Source organism: Melozone crissalis, unplaced genomic scaffold, assembly GCF_028551555.1.
Source record: "Melozone crissalis strain CALT ecotype California unplaced genomic scaffold, PUWL_Pcris_2 ptg000033l_1, whole genome shotgun sequence".
In the NCBI taxonomy this organism is placed as follows: domain Eukaryota; kingdom Metazoa; phylum Chordata; class Aves; order Passeriformes; family Passerellidae; genus Melozone; species Melozone crissalis.
The window spans coordinates 19582272-19597388 of record NW_026535811.1 but is presented as its reverse complement, the minus strand read 5'-3'; the positions used below and the strand labels follow the sequence as shown (position 1 = coordinate 19597388).

Sequence of the window (15117 nt, the reverse complement as noted above, 5' to 3'; positions counted from 1 at the left end):
CCTTTTAGACAGTGTATCCCCAGTTACTTTTTCTCCTAGTTGATCCCATTACTGCTGTATTCATACTCAAGTTTGGTGGGTTTTTTCAGTGCTGTTCCTCAGGCAGTCTTGATTTGTATAGTTTTACTTACATGGTTGCCTGGGTACAGGTGACTTTGAAGACTTTGCACCACAAAGCTAGCCCTGCCAGCATCCAGTTCATGCTGGCATCATATTGTTGACCATATTAACTCACTAAGACACTTTTATTTTATTCTTGACTCTTCTACTCAGTTCTAATTAAACACAAGCTGTTTCTGCTCTTGTGCATAGTCTGCATAACTTAGCACCAGAGTAGCCCATTCGTCACACTCTGGTTTTGTGCTCCTGCAGCTTGTTGTCCTTGAGCTGTTTTACTGGCTTTCCTCATTCTCAGAAGTATTTTTTGGTACTCCATCAGGACCTTCTGCATACACCTTATCACACTGTGGTAGCTGTACTGTATGCCCTAGAGGTCCTAACTTTACAACCACATAGTTTGGAGCAGATCATTAAGTATTGGGTTGGTTTTTTTCCCCCTGGAATTTGGAAAACCAATAGGCTGCCCCTACCCCGTAGCAAGACAGGTAGAGAAATGACCTGACTTGCCTCAATTAAATACATAGTTAGGATATATAGGATAGCCTCATGCAAGTAGTATTTGCAAACATTGCGTATTTCCTACTTGTGTGGGCTGAGAGGTGCGTTTCAATACCTCAGGATGGTTGGCTGAGGTATGTTCTGTTTGTTTCTCCTCTACTCCTTCTGCCACATTTTTTTCAATAGTAGATTAAAACTTTAAAAGTATTTATAATCTTATGGGACCACAGCCAAGGATACAGGCTTGTTATTGGTAATCCCTGCTCAGACAGATGGGGAGGCTTTTGTGTACAAAAAGCTTTTTGTTGTTCATAGAATCATAGAATTCCCCAAGTTGGAAAGGGCCCACAAGGATCATCAATCCAACTTCTGGCCCTCCACGGTTTAACATGATTGGAAACATTGCTCTTTCTGGTGACATATGGTCAAGTGATTTCTTACACCTGAAGCATAATTAGCCCAAGTATTCACTTTTCTGCCCTGTATGGACTGGGTAACATAAAATTAGTTGGTGCAACCTAGAGCTGGAATCTAAAGGCAGAGAGCATGAATTCCAGTTCAGTTTACATGGATTATCCTCTTTGGTCTCCCTTGGAAGCAGTATGAGTTGAAAATGTACTTAGAGAGAAAAGTAACTTTTCTCTTGATAAGTGTATTGAAAAATGCATGTAAGCATGAAAGATGTCTTGAGCCACAAATCCTGTGCTCAGAAAGCTTTAATATTCTGGCTTTAGCTGGAAGAATTAGTAGTGCCAGAGATGACAAGTTAGGCTTGTTGATTACCCTTCCGTAGTCTCTGAGGTGCCAAAGCAAGTAGTCTCTGAGGTGCCAAAGCAAGCTAAAACCTGAGCCTGGCTGAAGGGCACTTGATACGGCTTTCTTGATCCTGTTTAAAACATATGTGTGTTCTTTTCCATACTAAAATAATTGGATTTCTCGATTTAAAAAAAAACAAAAACCAAAAAACCAAACCAAAAATAAAAAACCAACACAAAAAACCCAACAAAACACAGATAAAAGTCCTACCTGACTGCAGACAAAACTCATCTTTCCCAGCCTTAAAGAGGAGCAGTCTTGCCAGGTGTGTGAAACATCATCTGACTTACCTTTTACCATCAGGCCTGTCAGAACATTCTAGGGGGGTGCAATTGCAATAGCAGGAGAGGGAGAAATACTTCGGAGGGTGTAGCTGAGCCGTCTGTGGCAACACTCTGATCTTTGTACAGGGAAGTGAGTGACATCTGCTTCTGGTAGACGTGTTACTATCACAGACTGAGGGGAAATGGCCCTCCTGACAACAGGTGTCTTTGTTGTGAAACAAGACAACACCTCCTGCTTGATGAAACCCAAGCAACTGGAAAAGGGAGTCTGTGTGTCAAAAGGCTGCTACAGACTTCCTGGGACAACTCTGCCTTTTCCTTACATCCAGATAATTCGACAAAATTCAGTGTAATTGGTTTTTTTAATAGCTTTGTTTTGTTTTTACCTATGGCCAGGAATTGGTGAATTTTAAGAATGTTCATTATGGGCAGAACTAATTGATCCAAGCATTGATTAAAAAAAAATCCATATTTTGAGTAACATGCAAACAGGTTGGATTCAGAGAAAAGATTTGAGCTGTGATTGTAGAGGGGCTTCTGCAACCATATTTAAAAGGTTTCTATGGATTCTTCTGAGAACTGGCCATAATTAGAGGCATTGGTTACAGTTTGTCTCCAGTAGCAGGGGTACTTGCAGAGCCAGATTGTGCTGTAAGTAGCAGACTCTATTTGGACAGATGGTTCTATCTTCTTAAAGAAGTTTTAATTTCCCTAAGCTGAAGGCTCCTTGGATGGAAATCAAGGATTACTTGTAACCGCCTTACTACCTTGCTTGCTTGGAATAGTGACACTACAGAAAATCGGTTTACAACAATTAAGACATCATTTCTTAGATGTTTTCTTAGAATATCAACTGTTTTCTTCTTCACTGGGTTGGTTTCTTGTTCACAAGGTCACTCACTTTTAGTAGTGTCCCTGCTCTTCCTATCAGTTACCTAAATTGCATTAACTTCTGATAATCTCTCAGGGATTTTCCCATTTGTTTTCTCACTCTGTGTGCTGCCTGTAGCCTTACTGTCGGAATATGGTCCTACTTAAGGGATAGGAAGGAAAAAAGACAGGTGTTTCACGGGCTGGTATACCCCAACTTAGTGCTTTACTTTAAAGCACCCCTCAAAAAATTATGTTGTCATGATGAAGATAACAAAAATATATGTGGGATGACATATCTGACAAAATATTTGTGTCAGATGTGAGCACAAAAGAAAACTGCTGAAATGAGAAATTGTCCTAGGTAAATCACAAAATCATTGAATGGTTTAGGTTGAAAGGGACCATAAAAATCATCCAGTTCCTCTCCCTTTCATGGACCTTCCACTATACCAGCTTGCTCCAAGCTCTGTCCAACCTGTGCCAAAACCTCACCACTCTCACGGGGAGGAATTTCCAAGAAAATCCCATCTGAACCTGTTGATGAGAACAAGAGGTTGCTGAGAACAAGGTCCAATGCAGCACCTCTCCTCATTGGCTCCTCTATCACCTAGAGAAGGAAGTTCTCATCAACGCATTCCAGGAACCTCCTGCAAAACTTCCATCTTTAATTGATTGTACTGTTTGACACATCCATAATACTGTTTGACACATCCATAAATTCAATATCCTTAGCGTGAATTTCAGTCACTGGGACCATCTGACAGGAAGTGGCTCGCACTCATGCCAGAAAGCTTTCTTACCTTCCAAGACATCATAGGATATCTGTAGGTAAGATATCTGTTGGGAAAAAATGTGGTTCCAGGGTAACTCCTCACTTGTGACCAGTGACTTTTCTTTTTTCTGGTAATCTTGTAGCACAGTTCATTTAGAAGCTATTATTCTGCTGTACTCGTTTCCCAGATGTTCAGCTCTCTGCACTTGAGTGCCCTCTCACTGCAATGTTTGAAGAATTTCTCTTTTATTTGAGTAGCTTTAAATATTTGATGCATCTTTCTTGATTTGTTCAGCTTCTGCTGTGTGTGGCATTAAAGGATTTTTAACTCCCTTTAGCCTTTTAATTAATGACGTGTGCCCACATTACCCCTGATTCTCTTAATGGTGATGTTCTGTGCTTTCTGGCACGACAGGGTGAGGAAGTGCAGGACACCCACCCTAGGCTGCCATTTCTTTGGAGGAGCTCTTCGGAGGGGCCCAAGTTGAGAAGTTTGCATCTCAAGACTTGCCTAGGAGCTGAATGACCCACATGTTTTGTCCTTGAAGCAAAATTTGGAATTGCATCCCAGCGCTGTGTTTTATGCAGTGCTGCCTCCTCTGTGCCTGTGTGACAGCCATTATGCTCTCAAATTAGAAAGTAGATATTGGTAACTTTTTAAAATATCTTCCCAAGTCTTTCTTGGTAATTTCTAAAAGCATCTCCAAAAAGTAGGAGTCTGTGTTTGACACAACCCTTAGTCCTGTCTGGGTATCCTCAGGAATTCAACAAACACTCCTGAAGTTCCCGGGTGTCCAAGCAAATCTAGCAGTGAAACATTGAAGATCTGTGATTAAAGGCAATGGGTATGGAAAAGCAGATAAAGATCCTGCATCTGGATAACTTTATACTTACTGATATTTCCAAGTCCATACAGTGATTCTCACAGCCAATGAAAGGTAATCAATTCTGCAAAGCAGGAACTGAGCAAGGGCACAGGGATCTGACTCCAGATGGGACTGCTGACATGTATAATTGTCTGTGAGTACTCGTGGTCTGTCCGACCCCGACTGCCATAAGTGTCCCGAGTAGCGAAGTACCGCTAAGCACAACCTGTGCAGATGTCTCAGGCAGGCTCCCAGCTTCAGGCAAACTTAGCAAGCAGCTCAGCTCTTTAAGTGAGATCACTCTTTGGTGAGTTCAGCTCTTTAGTGATTTCAGTTCTTGCTAAGTGCCTTGGCGGATGCAGGGATGAGAGAGGAGAAGAGCTGTGTGAGGTTCCAGAGATGTGTCTTTATTGGCAGCCTCTGCAAAGGGTGACAGTGACAGCTCTTCTGCTGAACTGGGCAGAGGCAGGGGTTTATATAGGATATGTGGGTTTTGGGAAACAGTCCGATAGTAAGGGTCGAGGTAAATATGACCTGTGGTCTTACAGAGAGATAATGAGGGTCCAGAGCGGAAAAGGGGTCTCTTGGTCCGGTCATCATGACTAGGCATTTCTTATCTTAAGCAACTGACTGCCTAAGATAAGAGGAGGCCTTGCAGGCCCTGCGGCTGCTACAGACATGCTTTGGCAATTGACTCTTGTTTACCCATGGCCTCATTGGGGCATAGTTATGGAGAAGGGTGATGTCCTGGTTTAAGGCAAATTTGGTAGAGAATTTCCAAAGGAGGGCCCCTCCAGAAAGCAAACCCACATGGTTTCTCCCCCCAGCCGGTTTGGGAAGAATTCCTCGGAGAGAAGTGGAAAGAACCTGTTTATTAACAGGCACAGCACCCCCTGGCACACAAAATGAACAATACCGGATGACACCACTCTGAGAAAAGATGACAAATTCAGAAAGTCTCTCTCAGGAGTGGTTGCTCTGTTCTCAGTCCCTCTGGCGCTGGGGCAGCTGCTGCAGGCCACACGGTGCAAATTCTCGGTGTTTCCAGGTCCTAGTCTGGAGCAGGTTCAAGATGGTCAAAAAAAAAAGAAAGGAGAAACAGTCCAGGAAGAATTTGGACTGTTTAGCTAAACTAGCTAATGAGCAGAAGCAAAAGCAAGCAGAAGCAGAGCAGAAGCGAGAGCAAGAGAGCAAAGCGAAAAGCAAAAGTCGCAGTCTCTGTGTCCCAGCCAGGCTGATAAGAAAACCAAAGCAACACTTTCACTCTTCAGAGCCAGTCTTAAAGGTACAGAACATAATATCCAGCATTGACAGAATACATGAATGGGGATACAAGCATCATAACGTCACCCTAGGACAGGTGAGAAGGAAACTAGTCCTAGGAAATGAGTGGGAAGACACATTTTCAGTGGTTCCTATAGGAAAATCTCCAAGTGTTGCTATTCTCCTTCCCTGCACTTACATTCTTCCCTGTCAAATACCAGTGCTGATCTCAAAGTACCACCCAGGGGCACCAGGAATATCTGTGATAAACAACAGAAAACCCCCTTGTTCTATCCATGATTTGTCCACCCACATATAAGATGGTGCTAGAGACCACGGAAAGCTTTTCCATGTCTCTCAAATCCTTCATGCTTCTCTCCACAGTGTCTGACTTGGAAAGTGTTCCAGATTCACTGCTGTGTAATTCAAGTATTCTTGCTAGAAAACAGCAGGCTTGGTCAGCAGTCAATTTTTAAGAAAGCTGGCTATTTGAAACCACATCTCAAATAGCTGGATATACTTATTAGTCTTATCTGACCTTTACTGAAACTCTGTCCCTCTCTTTGTTTCTGTAGTCTTCATCTTTTAAGTAATGAGCTGTTTTGTTTACTAGGTGTTGGTGGTGGGATCTGTATTTCCACTACATTAGCTCTACTCAGGGGAAAGTAATAGCTCTGGATTGAAGCATAAGCCGTTCGTTTTTCTGTAATGAGGAACGCTCTGCTGCCTGCTTTCCCACTGATGAGATGAGTTATGCTTTATTTGCCATGAGAAGAACTGTACTTTAAAGCAATTTTCTGAAGAGGAAATGAGACAGAGTGCAAAAAGGGGGGAAGAAAAGGCTCTGTCCCAGTTCAAGCTCCCTGATCTACATTTTCACACATTGCTTGACTGAATAATCCTGGTGTTTATTGCTGCAAATTACCAGGCTAAAGATTAATTGGTTGCTAATTACTTTGAAGCTGCCCAGTTACATTTTAAATGGCAATTCTAAAATAGTTGGGTACCTCCTTCCATAAATGTATTAGAGGATTTTATCAATGGCAAACACAAGTCCGATAAACCCTTTTAGCAGGACTAAACTACAGACATCAGGTGGTTTTTTAAGAGTTGTTTGCATGACTTTGGTGCCTTCAGTAGTTTAAATTTGTGACGATCACTTGTATATTTATGAGGCTGATTGAAATCACCGAGGTATGGATGTACACCCTGGGGGGTGTTATTTTGTGTGTTTATATATAGGCTGCTCCCCTGTATTTGTACACCAATGCTCTTTTCAGAAGAGGAATTTCAAACACCCTGGGTTTAAAATTGCTCTACACAGCCAGTGAACATCTTTTTCTTTGAAGAAATTCTTGCCCTGATATTTAATTCCATGGCCTGTGTCTCTATTAGGATAAATTATATATTTCCTTCACAAGGAGCAATTCTTGCCTATATTCTTTTGAATCATGCTAAGCAATCCCTTTCATTTCTTTATATGAGAGGTGGAAACTTTTGGTGCTTTTTTTTTTTTTGCTTTCTTTTTTTTAATTGAGCTCTCTCAACTTTTATGTTCTCATTGGTTCACCATTTATGAGTTCCATTTTGTGGAAATTCTCTGGATTTTCTCCACTTTAAAGGTTGTCATACAGTAATGCCTTGAAATGTTCATGTTGTAATGTAAATTATCAATCTTCCTAGAGAAGCCTGAGTTCCTGGCACCTATTAAACACATCCGAGGAAAAAAGGTTGCCACACTTAAAATCGTGGCCACACTTAAAAACTTGACACTTTCTGGGTCACTCACCAATCACCAGTCACCACTGTCCACCAGTGCAGTGGGGTAGAGGGAGATGCAGGAGTACTGTCCAAAAAGGAAAGGACTACCCAGGCCTTTGAGAAGGCTTTGACAAGACTAAATTCATGCAAGTTCTTTTTTTAAAGTGGACCATGGCTTAGGCACTCTACTTTTCATTACTTTGTATTTACTTCACTGAAAATGCCTCCTGAGAAAGATGCAAAGCCTTTGGCATTTTACACAGTGGTTCCTTTATTTTTCAGCTGTGCTGTTCCACAGATGTGCAATTCACCCTTTTTTGAGGTTTTTGTATCTTTGTGGCATGGAAGAAATTCTGATTGAAGGATTTGTAGGCAGAAACCTCTCTGAATTATTACATCCTTTAAGGTAAGAGCAGAGAACACCAAGAGCTGCAAAAATCCTTTAGAAAGGGAAGTCTGAACTTAGGAGGGCAGGAATAGGGAAAGTGTCCATCAGACAGACTCAACTAGAATGTTGGGAGAAATTCCAGATGTCCTGTTTTCACATTTTTGACAATGTATAGTGAAATCACAGAGATTTGATTAGTATTATAAATGGGAATTGCCTGATTATAAAATGAGAAATAAGAAATTTTCCCCTCTGTTGAGGGGCAGCACAGCCCATGCTGAACTTACATCTATTTTGAGGTTAAAAATAGCAGCATTAAGATGCTCAAAAAGACACTGAAATCAGGGTAACGTTATTACTGATTTCCCTGAATTTCATTAATGTTGGATAACTTGACAGTCAAAGGCCTTTCCTTTCTCTCTCTCACTGATTTTGTAGCAATTCCTGTATCCCTTCAGAAGTGCTGCTGACCTGCCTAGTTTTACATTCTAAAAAGTTTTGGCTTCTAAAAAAAAAAGACAGAACAATCCTTAGGCCTCACACAGTTACTGAGGGATTTATTATTTATGCTCTTGGTGAGTTCATCAGGATTTAGAGATGCAGTTACTATTTACCTTCAGACTAAGCATCATCTTTATATTAAGTACTCCTTGAATGTAGGAAGCAGTATAAAATAAGCTGCATTTATTTTGCCTTTAAATCTTGCCTCATTTCCCTGTAAAGCACTGAAAAGTCTGAACCCTTCAACTTCCATAAAAGAAGCAGCAGACTTCAATTAAAAAACTGCTCCCATTATCTGATTTAATGGTGACAATATACCGAATGTTCCTGTGGAGCAGAAGGTTTCCAAAGCAGTGTGCTGACTTGTGTGCTTGCATTTGGAAATTGCCTTCATCTTTCAGAGGAATGCAGTGAATCATTGGAGGGATGAAAAGCTGCAGCAGCTGAGTGGCAGCAGGCACAGAGGCTGAAGGGGATATTAACTGCAGTGGGAATATCAGGAGGAGATGTAGGAAGAATTTAGCTGTCCAAGGCTGGTACTGCAGAAATACTACTCTTACTTTATATGTAAGATATATGCCATGACGGAAATGGACAAAGGGCTGATTTATTCTTTCTCTGCCTCTTCATTATTTGCATTATATGCCAAACAAGTAGAAAATAACTCTCGTTTTGTGGTATTTTGCACTCTCTGCAACAGAACAAATGCAAATGATTATTTCTGAGAGTCCCACATGACTCTCAGAAGCTTTGGTACCACGTCTCTCTTTAGCTTTGGTCTCATGTGTGTTCTCTGAGAAACTTTTCCATTTGTGTCCCATTAGGGTTTGCTGTCATCTCTCAGGAGATGATGCGTGTTTGGAAAGCCAGTGTAGCGTCTTGTTAGAAAAAAAGCTTTTTGCAGACATTAGGGCTGTCAGTGCCTGGGAATTCAGTTCCTACAGTCCAGCCAGCTCTCACCAACACCTTTGACCATTAATAACTCTCTCTAGAGATCTATTTTCTGGCCTAGCCACACTGATAAAAGATGTGTGCACTCAGGTGCAATGAGAACAGTGAAATGGCTTTGTCTTGTCCTAACTTGGGCTAAAGTTTATGAAGAATACGCAGCTGTGGGGCAATTTAAAATGAGTGTAGAGTGTGGTACATAAGAGAGAAGGCTAATGATTCTTTTATCACCTCTTTATCCCTAAAAACCTCAAGGTTTATCTAGATTTCCTTGTCAGATAAGCGGAAAGATGATAATCCCTTAGTCAAACAGAAAAAGTACTGCTGTTAGGATAAGTTTAGTCTTTCTTGGGTCTCTTAGAATGTTTAATTTGTGTCACACAATTTCTGCTTGTACATAAGCACTGGGCACATCAAAGGCAGAAGAAACTCTAAGAAAACAAGAGGCCATGGTAGTAAAGATAGTTCCAAGCTCGGCATTACTGGTGTATGGGCTACAGAAGAGGGGAAACACCCCAAAAACACGGAACTACTGAAAAGTCAGCTGGTCCATCCTCCTTCTCCAGTGTTCAGTTGTTCCCTGCCTTTACTGGCACTGCTTATCTAGACAGGTTTTGAAGGTGTCCAAAGGTGGTGTGATTCGTCCTTTGTATCCCTCAGTAAACTCTCTCAGTATTAGGAGTTCCTGATAGTAGACTTGTTACCTTGGAGGTGTGATTATCCTTTGGAATCTAGATAATACCTCTTCAGATCCCACAGCCATTCTATTCTATTTTCTGTTCATTCTTTCTACCTTTCATGATGTCACTTTGCTCCACACTCCCTCCAAAAAAAAAAAAAACCAAACCGAAAAGAAAAGAAAAAGGGAAGGATTGTTGTATTGCACGAAATAGTTATTTAGTTATTTGCACTGGGTGTTCGGTAATTTGCACTGTTTACATTATTTGTATCCTATCATCACATGGTCTTCCCCTTTCCTCCCCTAAGTGTCAGCCTTGGTGGTCTCCTCCTGGTTTGCCCCTCCCATCACCCCTCCTCACTTGTATCCCATTGGCTATAGCTCCCTTCCTCCGACCCCCTTCCCCCCACCTCGGGAGAAGGCCACCCCCTCTTTTCCACGCGGGAAGTCACCTGGACCACCTGATGTCTTCTATTAATAGAACAGGACTTTGTTCCCGAGAGGAGAAGAGCGTCTTCTGTCTTTTGCCATTTGTCCTATGTAAGATCATGAGTTTTGTCCTATGTAAGATCACAATGGCTAGGGTCCATAGCTAGCCGTATTAGATCTGAACAGCCCACTAGGCATGAATTCTTACAAAGCGAAAAGTAAAAGCAGTGAAAGCAAAAGCCGCAGTCTCTGTGTCCCAGCCAGGCTGATAAGAAAACCAAAGCAACACTTTCACTCTTCAGAGCCAGTCTTAAAGGTGCAGAACATAATATCCAGCATTGACAGAATACATGAATGGGGATACAAGCATCATAACGTCACCCTAGGACAGTCCACCCCTTCTCCCCATATCATCAACATACTAGCACACATCATGCATTTATTTGCACAAAATTTCCATCTGTTACCCCAAAATTTACAAGCAATACCCATCATGCCCTCATCACATCCCCACACTGGACCACTGAATCCAGGCCCTATACTACAGAGCTGCAGGATTCCCCCTTTCACATTACGCACTCAAAGCTCCAACTATCACTTGCTCAGACCTCCAACGCTTGCACATTTCCTTCTCCATCTTCCACTTGCCCAGACCTTCAACACTTACACATTTCCTTCTATCTCATGTCTGTATGGTTTAATATACAGACAATGGCAGTAACATCCAATGAATAGTGATATTGCATATCATTCTCACCCCACAATCAGATCTCCCTGAGGTACACATCATGTTGTTCCATCTCTTTGCATTACCCACCATGAGCAACCTGGTCCCTGAGCAAAGACGACCCCACAAATGGATTTGTCTGTACTCAAGGCAGAATTGATCCACACAGTCTTCCTTAACAAACCTCTGACATGTACCACTGGGACTTTATCTACTACATTCAGGGACTCAGACTGGGCCTGCTTGGTTGGTGGAACCTTGGGTGTTAACTAACCAGGTGGCCATTGCTAAATGCTGCTCCCAATTTTTAGTAGTCCATTATACCTCTCTACTTTTCCTGCAGCTGGTGCATGGTAGGGGATATGGTAGACCCACTCAATGCCATGTTCCCTAGCCCAGGTGTTGATAAGGCTGTTCTTGAAATGAGTCCCATTGTCTGACTCAATCCTCTCAGGGATACCATGCCTCCAATGGACCTGCTTTTCAAGGCCCAGGATGGTATTAGGGGCAGTAGCATGAGACACAGGGTAGGTTTCCACCATCCAGTGGTGGTTTCCACCATGGTCAGCACGTAGCGCTTGCCCTGGCGTGTCTGGAACAGTGTGATGTAGTCAATCTGCCAGGCCTCCCCATACTTGTACTTGGACCACCGCCCACCGTACCACAGGGGCTTCACTCGCTTGGCCTGCTTGATGGCAGCACACGTCTCACAGTCATGGATAACCTGAGAAATACTGTCCATGGTTAAATCCACCCCTCGGTCTCGTGCCCACTTATAGGTGGCATCTCTGCCCTGATGGCCTGAGGCATCATGGGCCCATCGAGCTAGGAATAACTCTCCCTTGTGTTCCCAATCTAGGTCTATCTTGGACACCCCTATCTTTGCAGCCTGATCTACCTGCTCATTGTTTTGGTGCTCCTCATTGGCTCTACTCTTGGGGGCATGGGCATCTACATGGCGGACTTTCACAGATAGCCTCCCTACCCTGGTAGCAATGTCTTTCCACTCTTCAGCAGCCCAAATTGGTGTTCCTCTACGCTGCCAGTTAGCCTTTTTCCACCTCTCCAGCCATCCCCACAGAGCATTGGCTACCATCCATGAATCAGTGTAGAGACAGAGCTTTGGCCATTTCTCTGTTTCTACAATGTCTAGGGCCAGTTGAACGGCCTTGACTTCTGCAAGTTGACTTCATCCACCTTCTCCTTCGGTAGCTTGTGCAACCTGGCGTGTGGGGCTCCATGCAGTTGCTTTCCACTTCTGGTTAATCCCTACAATGCAACAGGAACTGTCAGTGAAAAGAGCGTAGCGTGTTTCCTCTGGTGGCAGTTGGTTATATGGAGGAGCCTCTTCAGCCCGTGTCACTGGTTCTTGTTCTTCATCTGTGACACCAAAATTCTCACCTTTGGGCCAATTTGTAATTACGTCCAAAATCCCAGGGCAATTCAGTTTACCTATATGGGCGCGGTGTGTGATAAGAGCAATCCACTTGCTCCATGTGGCACTGGTGGCATGGTGGGTAGAAGGAACCTTGCCTTTGAACATCCACCCCAGCACCGGTAGTTGGAGTGCCAGGAGGAGTTGGCTTCTCTACCAATCGCCTCTGAGGCGGCTTGGACTCCTTCATAGGTAGCCAAGATTTCCTTCTCTGTTGGAGTGTAGTTGGCTTCAGACCCTCTGTAGCTTCAACTCCGAAATCCCAGTGGTCGACCCTGAGTGTCCCCAGGCACCTTCTGCCAAAGACTCCAGGACAAGCCATAGTTCCCGGCTGCAGAGTAGAGCATGTTCTTCACATCTGGTTCCGTCCTGACCGGGCCCAGAGCTACTGCATGAGCGATCTCCTGCTTAATCTGGACAAAGACTTGTTGCTGCTCAGGGCCCCACTGGAAATTGTTCTTCTTGCAGGTGACCAGGTAAAGAGAGCTCACGATCTGACTGTACCGAGGAATGTGCATCCTCCAAAAGCCTATGGCACCTAGGAAAGCTTGTGTTTCTTATTGGTGGGTGGAGACATTGCTGTAACCTTGTTGATGACGTCTGTAGGAATCTGACACTGTCCATCTTGCCACTTCACTCCCAGGAACTGAATCTCCCTTTAATTTGCTCTTTTTAATGGCAAAACCAGCTCCCAGGAGGATTTGGATGATTTCCTTCCCTTTCTCAAACACTTCCGCAGCTGTGCTCCCCCACACAATGATGTCATCAATATATTGCAGATGTTCTGGAGCCTCACACCTTTCTAGTGCAGTCTGGATCAGTCCATGGCAGATGGTAGGACTGTGCTTCCACCTCTGGGACAGTCGGTTCCAGGTATACTGCACTCCCCTCCATGTGAAAGCAAACTGAGGCCTGCATTCTGCTGCCAGAGGAATGGAGAAAAATGCATTGGCAATGTCTATAGTGGCATACCACTTCGCTGCCTTGGACTCCAGCTCGTACTGGAGGTCTAATATGTCTGGCACGGCAGCACTCAGTGGTGGAGTCACTTCATTCAATGCACGGTAGTCCGCAGTCAATCTCCATTCTCCTTCAGATATTCGCACAGGCCAAATGGGGCTGTTGAAGGGTGAGTGGGTCTTGCTGACCACCCCTTGGCTCTCCAGTTCTCGGATCATCTTATGGATGGGGATCACACATCTCGAGTGGTTCTATACTGTTGTCGATGCACTAGGGAAGTGCAATTGGCACTCGTTGCTCTTCTCCCGTCAGGCATCCTACTGTAGATGGATTCTCAGACAACCCAGGCAAGGTGTTCAATTGCTGGATGCCCTCTATGACTACAGCTGCTATCCCAAATGCCCACTTGAGTCCTTTTGGGTCTTTGAAATACCCACTTTGAAGGTAGTCTATGCCCAAAATACATGGGGCCTCTGGGCCAGTCACGATAGGATCTTTCTTTCACTCATTCCCAGTCAGGCTCACCTCAGCTTCCACCAAAGTGAAATCCTGTGATCCCCCTGTCACACCAGCAATAGAAACAGACTGTCCCCACATGTCTCGACGGAATTAATGTACATTGAGCACCAGTATCAACCAAAGCTTTGTATTCTTGTTGTTCAGATGTGCCAGGCCAACGAATCCACACAGACCGGAAAACACAATTTTCCCTGGCCTCTACCTGGCTAGAGGTAGGGCCCCTCTGAGGCTGGTTATCCTTCTTTCCCTGGGCATATGTTTTGGATGTTCCTTCAAGGGGATCAGACATGTCATCGTCATCATACCTGGAAGTTCAGCTATGGGTCACTGGGGCTGCTTTCCTTCTGGTGGCTTCCTTCAATTCACACACCCATCATGCCAGAAGAGCAGTAGGTTTTCCATCCCACCTCCTCATGTTTTCTCCGCAATCATGCAGATAGAACCACAGCTCAGCTCGTGGGGTGTACCTTCTCTCACCATCTGGGAAATGTCTTCCTTGGATACCAGAACCTCTGATCTGTACTGCAGAGATTTTGAGAAGGTTTTCTTTAATCTCCTCTCTGAGCTTCTTATCATTCTCCTCTATCTTATCCTCTAAGTTCTACAGACGTATTTCTACCGCTGCGATTCTGGCATGTGTTGGGCCATGTACAGCATCTGCATGTGCTCGGAGCTTCCTTGCCATATCCAGCACAGTCTCATCCCTCTTCATTATGGCTAAGGCAGAAGCATATTCATGTGGCCCAAGTCGCACAAGTTTTCGCCACATCACACACATGCATGGTCCATAGCTAGCCGTATTAGATCTGAACAGCCCACTAGGCATGAATTCTTACAAAGGATCTTGTTGTACTTAACGGTTTCCATTAATTCAGTTGAAATGGCTCAAATATAATATTGCAGAAATGTATCTTGGAGAGACCTATGGATCATACTTGTTGGAAGAAAAGGGCTGGAAGATGTCTTTAGAGGCCAACCAGCTCCACACATGTTCAGTTTATGCAAAACTGCTGGTGGCACTCAGCAGCTTCAGCAGTGGGGATTATTGGGATGCCCCATCCTTGCATCCCAAAAGCAGGTCCCCAGTGGACTTCTCTGAGATGAACAAAGAGTGACAGTAGACAACGAGCAGCAAAGGAAGAGGAGGAGGAGGAGGAGGAGCAACCCTGCCCAGTTCCCCTCCTCTCTGCAAGTCATTTGTAGAACCATCTTGCCTGGGTAAAGCTGCACTGGCTTTCCCACTCCATACTCTGCCCTCTTGCTCTTTAACTCCTGTTT

The 15117-nt window shown here is 43.9% G+C and overlaps 1 protein-coding gene across 4 annotated transcripts in view; it reads left to right on the top strand.

Moving 5' to 3' along the window:
• LOC128940531 (fatty acyl-CoA reductase 1-like) overlaps positions 1–15117 on the top strand; it is a 128919-nt gene that overhangs the window by 74814 nt on the left and 38988 nt on the right. The window lies entirely within an intron of this gene.